Source organism: Homalodisca vitripennis, unplaced genomic scaffold, assembly GCF_021130785.1.
Source record: "Homalodisca vitripennis isolate AUS2020 unplaced genomic scaffold, UT_GWSS_2.1 ScUCBcl_5637;HRSCAF=12453, whole genome shotgun sequence".
NCBI lineage: Eukaryota > Metazoa > Arthropoda > Insecta > Hemiptera > Cicadellidae > Homalodisca > Homalodisca vitripennis.
Genome location: NW_025781748.1, coordinates 1 through 13,921, shown reverse-complemented (window position 1 = coordinate 13,921; position 13,921 = coordinate 1). Strand labels below are relative to the sequence as shown.

The window sequence follows — 13,921 nt, the reverse complement described above, 5'->3', positions numbered from 1 at the left end:
TGAACTAATTGACATTCTTTCAGTAAAAGGAATGTCTTACAAGGGGGGGGGGGGAGGAGAAGGGATAGGGTCAATGAGCTAGAAGCACAGAAGTATTAAAGAATACATATGATAGTGATAGAGCTATGGGTGGTTCACAGAAAGATTTCTTTAATATCAAAATTTTACTAAAGTAGATCCAACATCTATTAGTAGCCTACATGACGCCTTGGAATTGACATAAATTATGTATACCCTTGTTCCATAACTTAACTGTGACTTTTTTTAATTGATACAATTAATTGCAATAATATTGCTACAGATTAAAGGGCTTTTAATATTTGATTTCAATGTTACACTGTTATTTATTATCATACCATGTTTTTTCCCAGAATGCAATAGAAATTGAAATTTCTATTAACATTCAATAAGGAAAAAGCAACAAGAGAAACTGTAATGTTTAGTTCAGCATCTGTAAACAAGCGCTGCACAAAGCAGAAGGTGAAATGGAGCTGAACTGAAGTTCCTCATTGAATCACCCCTTCCCACCATATCTTATGTTGTGTGAAGAAAAATGTACATGCCATTTCATTTAATTCCATCTTTGAAATTTGGAAAATAATATTAAATGTCTAACATTTTTTAGGTACTAAAAGATGTTATAATACTCCATATGTGGTAAACATTAATTTAACAGTGAGATAACTAAATAAGCACACAAATAAATAAATAATCGTTTGTATATCAATCATTACTAAAATAACACTAACCTGGAATGTTGGTATTTTCTGAGGATTTCACTTGTTATGTTTTCTTCCTCGTCTTCCTCTTCATTAATGGTTTCAGGAACATGTCTAAGTTTCTTTTTCTTTTTCCCTAATAATATTAGATATTAAATCAACACTTTATTTCTATAAAATAAAAATTATACATGTAAGTAAACAACATAAAACATCATACATACACATACAAAAAATGTGTCTGTGTGTGTGTTTGTTTTTAATTCTTGATTTGGGTTCTGTTTCTCTGTTTTATTAAATCAGTGGGTTCTGGGAACTCAAAAATTTAAACATGAACACTGGTTTCTTTGTTTTGTTTAAACTTTAAAATACTTGGAAGAGTGTGTATATATATATATATATATATAGGTATAAGAGAAAACAAAACACGTTTCTTCAAATCGAAATGCTTAATATTTCGTTACTTTTCAGTAACATTATCAAAAGCATGTACATAATAAAATATAAACAAACAAAAGAATGAAGGTTATAAAAACATTTCAAACAACAAAAACATATGGTATCAAAACATGTAAATTAATTAAACATGTAACCTTTCCTAAACACAGAGATAGATAAAATGTTTGAATAATACATTACAATTAAAATTAACTGTGTCTCAAATTTAATCCAACTGGTGATTTTGATTGAAGAGCCATTATGTTTGCTTGTTCATATCTTCTTAGTAATAATTTGGTGTAGTCTTTATTGTCATAATTTTGAAACTCCTTGATGCCAATTAGAGAGAAACAATTTTCAAAGGTTTTATTGTGTTGGACAGCATGTGCAGATATGGGTCTAAGTAAATTTTGATGTCGAACATCGGCACGATGATTGTTCATCCTCAGCCTAAGTGACGTAGATGTTTCTCCAATGTAGTCTTTAGGGTAATATACCGTATATATAAAATAAAGCTTGATAAAACAATAAAAAAAATCACATAAAAAGCATAATTCTTTCACTAAACCATAATTTATTAAGGAAACTTACTGTTCAACACTTCCATTTTATGTCCTTCCAACTTCCTCTTTTGTCCTATTAATGGGCCAGACAATCCAGCAACTGATCCGTTTTGAACGTTTGATTTATCAGGGCCTGAAAAGTAAAATTAAAATTCATATTTTAAAATAAGCAAATTTAAAGAAACCAAACTTTTTACATACAATATTTTCAAAAGTGTGTATCGTATTGTACATACAATAGCGCTTAACTTTTTTCTTGGTAGTATACAGAGAGCGTTACATTGCTCAGAGTTGTCACAGTCAGGACGATGTATCTAGATGGATACATGCTAATTGAAAGGTTAAAATATAACAAATTTGTATGACAGCAATTTTTTTGAAAAAGAACTTATCGTACATAGTTTTTAACAAAAGAGCATCCAGCAATGCAGATTCATAGTAGTCACTTTTAGCCTGTTCCTATTACTGTAACTGTTATTTCAACCCTCTGCCTGCATTGGTTGTTTGGTACGGAACATTATTTCCTACATTTTAATTATAATCCTGTTTCCTGTGAATTCTGTAGTGTTACTGTAGTCTTAAATGAAAAAATCCATCTACACCAGTATTGACAAAGTACTTGAGGAAGGTGTAATGAATAATAATAAATACAAAAAAGTATTGGTATTGTGAAGCCTTATTAAAACATAGTTGTCAATTTCAATACTGCGGGAGCCACTACTATCAAAATGTGTCATTCTGTTTCACGTAAAATGTCCAACCTAATGTTTTTGGCAACAACAAAAGTGCGGATAAATGTCTATGGACCATCCACTCCTCAGTCCTGATTTAAAACTGCTCCTGATGGTCATACTTTTCCAAGACAAGGAATTACTTGGTGAAAAGCTATGAAAGGATTATGCTTACAGAAAACTATAATTTACAACCGCATTAATTTACTGATTAAATGGATGGTTGGCTGAGTTGTTCATAGGACTTACCCAAAAAGTAGTGTCATGATGTGTATTAGTTATTAATGGTAAACTCTATGAAGAAAAATAAAATAAGATTACATCAATTTACATTTTCTACTAAAACTATATCTATAGCAAATTTCTTTTGGTATCTCTATTAAATTATATTTTTTAAATCAGGAAACTGTTACAGTACTAAAAAAACTACTTTCAAATTAAAAGTATGTGAGTTTTGTACATCATATTCAATCTTGTTACAAGCCCTCTAATTTTATTATCTGGTTTAACATAACCTTAAAATAAATGTATTATTAACTTACAAGCAGTTAATGAGCTGCTTCAAATGCAATTATTTTCATAATCTAGGTCTGTAGCCTAAACCTAAATAAAAGCACTTAAAACAAAATAATGTGACAGAGCCCTGTGACATTTTTAAAAAGGCGGAAGCATATATGAAAATTTATTATTTCAGTATTCATAGCTAAGAGTAACTCAGAGCAAAATTGTGACTAGCTATAGTATATTTCTTGTGTTTATAATTGATTTTGCTGTTGTTCTGATCAAGAAAATAATAAATACATTTACAGGCTCGAGAAGCCTAATCATAAAGTATCTACAGGTGGATTCTATAACAGTTTAAATAGTATTTCCAATGTATTAAATGGTTTTAATTCGTCAATGGCACAATCTATAATGAAAATTACACAGTAGTTTGTCTTTGATATTAATTGTACTACTAATTATGCAGTTTATACTTAAAATGTTCTACAATTTATAGTTACATTTAATAGTATACAGTACAATAACAATACAATATTGTTATTTGAACAGTGGTTAGAAAAGGCTGAAATATAAGAAGTATTGTCTTTGAAGACTTAAATTTAATGTAAAACAGAGGTGTATTCGTTAACTTTCCAATACCGGAACGCGAAGGTGAAGGTGAAAAGACATGAAATCTTTACAGCAAAACAGAAACCGGGGACCTTCCACCCAAAGTGCTTTTCATGTTGATTTTTTATATAATCAATGCACAATTAATGAAATGTACAAAATTGTGAAACTGGATGCCGAAAAATTATCATTTTGAAGGCCTGAAGTGTCATTTTTCTATATGACAATGTCAGGACATGTGCGGCAAACGCTACAAGGCAAACATTGGTTGCTTTAGGATAGGAAACATTGAAACATCTATACGACAGCCCAGCCCAGACTTGTGAATTTCATCTTTTTGGACTCCTTAAAGATGAGTTTGGAGGCCAGTGTTTCAAGGACAATGAAGCAGTGGAAGCGTTTCTGTTCCAATGGCTAAGAGAATATTCAAGGAGTTTTAATAATGATGAAAAACTCCCAATTCAACGGGAAAGAAATGTATTTCAATTTTTTTTTTAAATTCAGTCCAGTTTATAATTGATACACCCTCAAATTGGTGACCAAAATTTAATGATTTACTTATGGCCAACAGCTGCCGGTGAACTTCTGAGATGTGGGTGCAAAACAAGTCAACTTCATGAGGCAGAATCATGATTTACTCTGGAATTTTAATATGTTGTCTGAATAGTATTATCTCAATTGATAATTTTTGTTTGTCTTCTAAACTATAGGAAAAGTCATTCTTCCCATATTCAAACGATAAAAAATAGTAAAAGATTGTGTCTCTTGGAATTAACCAAAGAATCAATTTTTTTAAACTATTTTGAAAGCAAAATGGGATATTTGTAAACTTAATGTTTAGTTTACTACATTTAACTAATCTAATCAACTGACTCCACAAAATCAAGCATGGCATCAACTAGAGACTTAAATAATATACTGATTCCATGTTCACAGTGAGCACCTATCCATAAGGAATGTTATAACAAAGTTTTAACAATATTAGCCGTCCTGAAATCAAAATCTATTGTTTTCTATTATACTTTTAACCTACACGAATCTCATTGTGTTTATGTTTCCTTGTATAGTATAGTTGACTGTGTCTCAAATGTGTATTTAAAGTTTTATCAAAATCGATTCGTATGTTTTTAAGGTACAACTATCCATAGATTGGTTTTGTCAGCACATCAGTGTGGCTCCAAAAATAAGCGCAGCCTAAGCATGAGGGTTGTACTGTAGTATAGTAGACCATGTATTGAATGTGTATAGAAAGTGTTATCAAAATCAGCTCGTACATTTTTGAGGTACGCCCATCCATAAGTTATTTTCAAGTATTTTACATATAAAATCGATATATCTCTGAAAATATGCATGGCATAAGAATAAGGCTTATATTGTAGTATAGTAGACTGTGTCTAAAATGCATATAAAAAGTTTTATCAAAATCGGCTTGTATGTTTTTGAGGTACGGGTCCATCTCTAGGGTTTCTCAGAACTTGTCTTGTTAAATGAGTGTAGTCGTGAAAATGGCCGCTATAAATGGTGATTATTATCATAAACATAGTCTTTGTTCATTTAAATCCTTAGTTATAGTATTTATCTTCACGTTATGAAATTAATATATATTTTGCATGGGTTAAGTTGATGAACTTAGGTCCAAGTACTATGGATGGAATCTATAGCCAGTATCACGTCGGCTACAGTTGGTGCAGATAATTTTAGTTATTGTTCAAATTAATGACTATCGGTTGAATAGATTGACAAGTATAATAAACTAAATATTGTATGATACTTTCGATATGTAAAAAAGCGGGTCCGCTTATCATACTCAAACTTCAGTGATTATCTTACATAGCCTATGTGTACCAAGTCCAAAACATCCATTTTGCATTTTTTGCCTTTACTATTATAAAAATAAAAACCCACTTGATTTATGTTTATTTTATGCTCTACTAGGCATTTATTTGTTAAATAACAACCATAATAATAGCTTTTAAGCTGTTTACATAACTCATACATACTGTCTAAAAATGGCTTTAGTTTCAGAACATCACTTCATATTAAGGGTTAAAGAACAAGGCCCAAACTTTACAATAAAACATAAACCTACATATTATATTTTATACTTTGTAAAAAATGCACATCAAACTTAATAAATTTAACATGAGCGATACAATTAACACAGGTCCATAAAGTAAATAAAATCATTACTTAACCTAAAACTATCAATTAATTTCTGGATATACTCACTCTCATTACTTGGTCCATCTTGATTTGCATTAATCTTTTTCTTGTTTTTATTTCTCTTCTTCTGCATTACAGAATTCTTCTCAATAGACATTACTTTATTCTAACAAAATAAAGCACAAAACAACAAAACAGAAGTAAACAATCACTCGCGTGTTCAGTCTAACCTACAATATAAAACAAGACACAAGACTACAAGAGGCAGGCACCGAGTGTGACAGTCGAGTAGTCAATACAACATTTTAGTACACGTGAGTTTTTCTCATGCAGACAGTGTATTAGGGTATTATATCCATAGAATATACAAGCCCATGAGAGAGAAGCCATAGTATAAAATCCCATATTACCTAAAACAATTATATTTCCAAAGTTACGAAATGTAGGATATTACACTGGTCAAAAGTAATAAAAAACTCTATTTAAGAGTGATGGAATATTTCAATATTTCCCAAATTCCCAACTTTTCAAGAAACAGCCTCATTATGTCGAAAGAAATATATTTATTTTCGATAGCACCGGATGAGGAATAGGTAAACAAGTCTTGAAAGGAGAGATTAAGTGGAAGGAGACCGCCGTTTGTAAAAGTTCAAAAATCAGAAAACCTGAAGAACCAGATTAGTTTATATGGGTCTGTAGTGTTAACTCCCCTTCTTGTGAATAGTCAAAAAGAAATACCACACGCTGGAACAATCGCAATAAAAGGAAATGTAAAGCCAAACATTAGAAAACAAATTTACTATCAGTACAACTGCAGTTTTGTTGAAAAAAATAAATTTGTAGAGGGGTTGTTTCTGTTTCATTGATATATTATTCAGTTGTATTAAAAGTTTGTATGAGAAATTCGTTTATCTAAACACGTACTTCATAAAATCGTATAATAATTGTTATTTATATTGTTCTATACAAGTTTACAGTAAAATAATATTTTTTGCAATAGATTTCCACCATTTACTATTTTCTGTTTTAGTAGAATAATAAAATATTGTATTTATATAATATATTTATTTCATAAATATCACTTTTATTTCGTTACACAATATATTACTCTTTAAAACATTCAGAACATTAATTTTTTTTACAAAACTATGATATTTTCTATTAAATCTCACATAATAATCAATAGTCATAATACATACACAAATGTGTGGTAAATTGTAAATAGTATTACTTATATCTAATGTTTATTATATTATAATTGATTTGTTTAAATTGTGAGTTTTTTTTAAGTAAGTGGAAGTCAACTGTGGTTATTTATTTAGACACTATTTTAGCATTATTGTTATGGTTTTGTTTATTTTTGTTTATTTTAGTTGATTAGATTGTATTTATTTGAGCTGATGGATCTATTTTGTGTTACTGTATGTTACTTATGTGGTCATATATAGCCCTTTTTCGAATAATGTTAGTTTTAAGTTTTGTACATTAAAACTACACGGTGAAGTTGGAAATGTTTGTGTGTGTTGCATGAAAGGGTTGCCTGCAGTGACGCAGCCACGGTCTGTCGGTCGCGGCCCGCGGAGCCTCGCGGCTTGTTGTGGTGCTGGCGTCTGACGGTGCTGCCCCGAGCCAGCGCGTGCTTCCGTCAGCCCTCCCAGATCTTCTCTGCTAATCTCTCACTCCTTTCTTAAACTTCTTAAAGGCAGCTCATGTCAATGCACAATCTCTTTATGGCCACATTGATGAATTTCGTTCCATTTTTCAACCATCTCCTGTTGACATTATTCTAATTTCAGAAACCTGGTTGAAACCTCACTTAAGTGACAGAAGTGTCGAGTTCCAGGTTTTAACCTGTACAGAAATGATCGACTGCACAAAGGTGGTGGCGGGGTAACTGTGTACGTCAGGTTACACTTCCTTGTCTCTGTCCTGCTATCATCCGATACATTCAGAGATGGACGGCCAGAATACATGTTTCTGGACGTCTGTGTTAATGGAGCACACATTGTAATTGCTGTTTGTTACAGAGCTCCTCACCTGGGCTACATGGCTGAGTTCGAACATGATCTTCTGGGTTTTTTGGCTCACTACAGTCATGTTATTGTGATGGGAGATTTTTAATACTGATTTACTTGGACTAATTACTTATGACCAAACTTTTTTAACTAATATGTTTTACTCGTGGAACATGACCATACTTCCTCTGCTAGCCACTCACCACACTGAGACTGCCGACACCTGGCTTGATATCATTGCTGTCTGTGACCAAACCCTGGTTGCGCACCACGGGCAACTTCCTGCTCCTGGCCTTTCCAAACATGGCCTTATTTTTCTTGCTTATAAACTAAGAACTCCCAAGATCGAACCAAAAGTTATGTTTTATAGAAACTACAAAAATATCAATCTTTATTCCCTGCTTATCGATGCTTCTCTAACTCCATGGCATGAGGTCACATCGGCTGATAATGTGGACATTATGGTATCAAAATTTAATTCATTAATGAATGGTCTTCTTGATAAACACGCTCCATTTGTTTCAAAAAGAGTAACCAAACAGCCTGCTCCATGGATCTCAGAATTTATTCGACACCTTCGGAAGCAAAGAGATAGAGCTTTCCTTAAGGCTAATCGATCCAAGTTACGTGATGACTGGGCTGCATATAAAAAATTAAGGAACAATGTGCAACAACAAATTAGAAATGCCAAGATCAGGTTTTACTACTCTTCCCTGTCTAAAAAACAATCTAGCAGAATTTTATGGTCAAAACTAAAAGATCTTGGAGTTGGCAAGCCTAACACTTACTCCCGGTTTCCCTTAATCTCGATGAAATTAACAACTTCTTTGTTGAGATTCCTGTTGATCAGTCTGGGGCTCAGGAGTATATCTCCGAGCTCGAAGGTGCTACTTTTGATAAACCTGAGTTTCAGTTCTCTTTCACTCCGGTAACAGAGATAGATGTGTTAAAGTCTATTATAAAGATGTCCAGTAACCCAGTCGGGGCCGATGGCATTCCTATAAGGTTAATAAAATATACTCTTCCAGTCACTCTTCTAACTATCACTGATATTTTCAATAAATCTCTGGCTACTTCAATGTTCCCATTGACATGGAAGTCTGCTTTAGTTCGCCCACTTCAGAAATGTTCCTGTCCACAAAAATCCTTTACAATTCAGGCCAACAAGTATACTCCCTGCTTTATCAAAGTGTTTGGAGCGGATTGTTCATCAGCAAATTTTCAATATACCTTGAAAGTAATAACATTTTATCAAATTTTCAATCTGGTTTTCGCTCCAACCACAGCACTACTACTGCACTTCTAAAAATAGTTGATGATATACGCCTTGGAATTGATAAGAGTCAGGTAACAATTTTTTACCCTTTTCGACTTTTCAAAGGCTTTTGACTGTGTTTATTATCCCCTTCTCCTCATCAAACTTAGGAAGGATGGTTTCTCTTATGGTAGTGTCAAGTGGGTTGAGTCTTATCTTTCGGGACGACGCCAGTGTCAGGTTCGGGTGAGAAGCAGTCGAGATGGAGACCAGTCACTTGTGGAGTTCCACAGGGTTCAGTCCTGGGGCCACTTTTATTTTCACTGTACATCAATGACATTACTACTCAAATTACTCATTCCAATTTTCACCTATATGCAGATGACTTACAAATATACCGCCACTTTTCTATAAGGGGACATACAAACTTGTGTGACTCTCATGAATTCCGATATTGACGCTGTTACTCACTGGACTTGGAAACACGGACTAAAATTAAACGTAGACAAAACTCAGTGTATTATGATAGGTCATTCAAAGCTTGTTGGTAAAATTGACTTTACTACGGCTCCCAAATTAAAACTAAATGACCAAGAGCTAGAATACTCAGAGAAAGTAAAAAATCTAGGACTTATTATTGACAAACACTTAAGATGGACTGAACAGGCTTCTTTGATATGTAATAGGGTCTTTGCTGGTGTTCACAGCCTCAAGCGGCGGGCTGGCTTCATATCTACCACAGAAAGTTAAAATAATGCTGATAAAGACTCTTTGTACTGCCTCACTTCAACTACTGTGACATAGTCATTAACGACATGAGTGTGGAGCTTTCAAATAGACTCCAGCGTGCTCAAAACTTTTGCATTAGGTTCGTTTTCAATCTCAGACGTGATGATCACGTAACGCCCTTCTTCAAACAATTATCTATATTAAAATTACAAGATCTTCAAGATTACCACTCACTCATTCTGTTTGCACGCTCTTTTAAATACAAATTGTCCCAGTTATCTTTCAAACAACTTTCAATTTATGTCTGAAATAAGTGAACGAAGTACAAGGAGGGGTACATCCTTATTATCTATACAAATTCATCGAACAACTACCTTTAGTAAGTCGTTTACAGTTTCTGCCTGCCGATTGTGGAATGCCTTACCTATAAACGTCAGAGCCATTGATAAGCGCGCTCCGCTTTGGGGCGGAGGTCAGGGCCTTGATGCTGGGGGCTCAGGGGGTATAGCGGTTGGCGGCTTTGGAATGAATAAATGATTTATTCCTTCCACAAACAATAAAGTTAATATTGAAAAATGAACGTCTTGGAATGTGTTACTTAGGGCGACTGAATACAAGTTGAATGAATGCGTGTATGTCTTATTATAGTTTTGTAAATATTTATAAAGTTACATTAATTATAGATGTTGTTTTTTATTATTTTAAAGCTAAGATTCTTTTAACGTATAAGGTAAATAAATAGATTTATTTTTAGTTATACATGTATATGTATGTTAGTTTAATTTTTTTTACAAGGTTAAGTGGTAGAGAGGACTTTATAGTCCTAACTTCGCCTCTAATAAAGACATTTTTTCATTTCATTTAATTTAATTTCAAACCCATTTATAAATACTGGTTGATCTCCTCGGAATTAAACACGAAACCTCTCAAGTAGAGTCCCAGTTTGTCCATGTGCTATGAAGAAGATAATTATTTCTATACAGGCACTCAGTTCCCAGTTGATTTCTTCATAGAGCGCAGTCCGAAAGTAAAAGTACCCGACAGGAGTTTTAGATAGCGGCGTATGTAGAAATTTATAACAGAGGGGACTGATACGTGGACAGGGTGACCAGACGTAAATTCCTAAAAGGAGAACTTTTGGGGTGAAAAAGAGGACATTCAAGCAAAAAAGAGGACAGTATTAAATATTCAAAGTTAAATAAACTTTGTGAAAAACATTTATTTATACATTATTTAAAAAAAGTACACTATAAATTAGTACTGTATTTGAGCATGCAAATAAAAAACCTCAAATAGGATTTGATTTCACATATAAATTGAAAAATCAATTGTTATTAAAGAATATATTGATGGATGGATTAAAGTATTATTTTAGGTTATTATTTTGTATGTGGCATAAGGTTAATTAATTATTGTTAGAATTTTTCTCTTTAAACATTTTTAAACTGATTTGAACCAAATGTTTAGAATGACATTAAAAATTAATTTTGTGAAATAATTGGAATTCGTTTATTCATTACATTATAAGTAAGCTATACTAACATAAACACATACAACACTCAACCTACAATTGAATCTAACAGCAGTTCACATGCCATGGTACGTGTGCGCTGCAATAGGTTTCTATGGCCTATAAATGAGGGGCAATGCTTAATCTTATGCAACTACAACAATAGGGTGCATTCTTTTAAAATTAATGAACTAAACTGTTGAAAGAGGAGCAATAGAATGTACAAATCATAGTACTGATTTTGTGTCACTAATGGAAATCGTTCCAAACTGGCCATGAAGTTTTATGTTGATTTAAAGTTAAATGTAACTTTCACGAGACAGATAAATCGGTTCACAAATTAAGATTATGAACTGGGTGAGTAGGCTATATTGTCTGAAGCATTTAGAAACTTGATGACTAAAATGTAATCGAAATAATTAAGGTTCATTATTATTATTATTTAGTCTGTTATTTTTCCAGTAACATTGGATCTTTGCATCGGCTATAATCATTGTTATATTATATATATATATATATATATATATATATATATATATATATATATATATATATATATATATATATATTGTACTGTCATTGTAAAATATGTTTCCTTTATATATATTTTTTAAGAATTTATGAAATATTTATTATTTTATTCGGTACAGTATATGTTCGCAGTACGAATATATATAAATTAAGTTATAAGACAATATAATTAGAATCTCCTGATAAATCCTCCTCTTGTAATGATTGTTATTACTTTGAATTACTAAGGCCGTGGGTGTTAGTAAGACCACATGGTCGAGTTACGACAACAAACCGTGTTGTCTGTTTTGGTTAGAATTTGATTTTAGGTTGTGTTTTTATCTTTATTTTAATGTGAAAGTTATTATATTTCTTCTTATTACTTTGTGTTTACCTTTTTTGTGTTTTGGCGATGTATGTGATTAATTTAATCCCCATTTTTTAACCCATAAAAGTGCATTTTGTCACTTATAACCACAAATAGGATCACTGACACTGTCACGTAAATATGCCTAGTTTCTAGTAAAATATTTCTACCTCATCGTGCTTTGGGTTATGTGAGCAATTCATATTCCTTTAGTAGTGAGATATATCCATAGACGAAAAGAAAATGTAATTGTTTACATGTGTAGGTAAATCATTCCATTCTTATGGAAAGTACACATTTAAAACTACTGGCTGTTAGTGATTTACATGCAGATGATATTACATGTATGGCTGGAGATACATTTCACGTTTTATACAGCTAGTTCAAACAATGTTTATGCTTGGAGGAGGGGTACTGAACTAAAAACACACATACTCTGGTCATGAAAGACCAGTTCATTCATGCCCTCTTTACCTTTCGGCCCACATCTCATAATCTGTTGATGAATCAAGTGTTGTTAAGGTATGGGATATTAAAACGGAGGAATTATATTTAGAGCTGAACTTTGATAATGATGTATTTCAAATAACAACTGTATGCCACCCTTTTACTGTACCTAAATAAAGTTTTATTTGGAAGTCAGCAGGGTTCTCTCCAGTTATGGAATCTAAGAACCTCTAAACTCATTTACACTTTTTCCTGGATGGGATAGTCCAGTAACGGTACTTGAACAATCTACTGCCATTGATGTTGTTGGTATTGGACTAGAAAATGGGAAAATAATATTACACAATATTAAATGTGATATGACAGTGGTAGAATTCCACTCAAGACTGGGTACCAGTCACATCATTACACTTTAGAAGTGATGGCCCACCTATCATGGCTTCTGGAAGCATGGCGGGCCATGTAGTATTTTGGAACTTAGAAGAAAGAAAAGTTTGCATCTCAGCTATTGAGTGGGCACGATGCTGCGATTTCTGGTCTGTATTGTTTTCCCTAAATGAACCTCTGATGGTGACATCCTCACCAGATAATTCTATAAAAATCTGGATATTTGACATGCCTGATGGAGGAGTGCGATTACTCCGGTTAAGGGAAGGTCATGCTGGCTCCTCCATCCTATATTAGATTTCATGGAGCAAATAGTCAAAATATTCTGTCTGCTGGAGGTGACTCATCATTAAGAGTTTTTAATACAGTTTCAGAAACTGCAAATAAAAGTTTTGGCAAAGCTTCATACAACCGGAAGTTAGCCAAGAAGAAGGGAAAACATGATGCGCTTAATTTGCAAATGCCTCCAATTGTTCAATTTACTTCAGAAACCACACGTGAAAAAAGAATGGGATAACATAGCAGCAGTTCATCTTGGTTTGCCAATTGTTACAACTTGGTCATTCCATAAACAGAGAATGGGTGACTTGAAACTTTATTCAAAACAATCTTCAAGGTGAAATTGTGAAACGACATCTGACAGCCACATCAATTTGCCTCACACATTGTGGAAATTTTGTTTGTCATCGGTTACAGTTCTGGAAATGTGGAAAGATTCAACATTCAGTCAGGGAATCCATAGATTTCAGCTATGGAACACCAATCAGTGTCACCAAAGGACCATGTCCGAGGGGTAGCAGTAAGATCTTGTAAATCAATTGGTCATATCTGGAGGTCAAGATGGATATGTCAGATTTTGGCGTTCTTCAAAATCAGTAGGTAATAGTGAATCTTTATGTATATATAGTCTAAAAATGTTATGTCTATTACCATTCGTACAATATACAAGAACATAGAATGATGATGTATTATAT

The 13,921-nt window shown here is 32.9% G+C and overlaps 1 protein-coding gene and 1 pseudogene across 1 annotated transcript in view; one reads left to right on the top strand and one right to left on the bottom strand.

Annotated features, from left to right (window-relative positions):
- Positions 1-6,004, bottom strand: part of LOC124373460 (probable ATP-dependent RNA helicase pitchoune) — a gene marked incomplete at its 3' end in the record, with an annotated part of 30,019 nt that extends 24,015 nt beyond the window's left edge. Inside the window, 3 exon segments of the mRNA XM_046831835.1 lie at positions 750-855; positions 1,749-1,853; positions 5,794-6,004.
- Positions 6,005-7,915: 1,911 nt separating this feature from the next.
- On the top strand, positions 7,916-13,822 carry LOC124373461 (annotated as a pseudogene).
- The last annotated feature ends 99 nt before the right edge of the window (positions 13,823-13,921 follow it).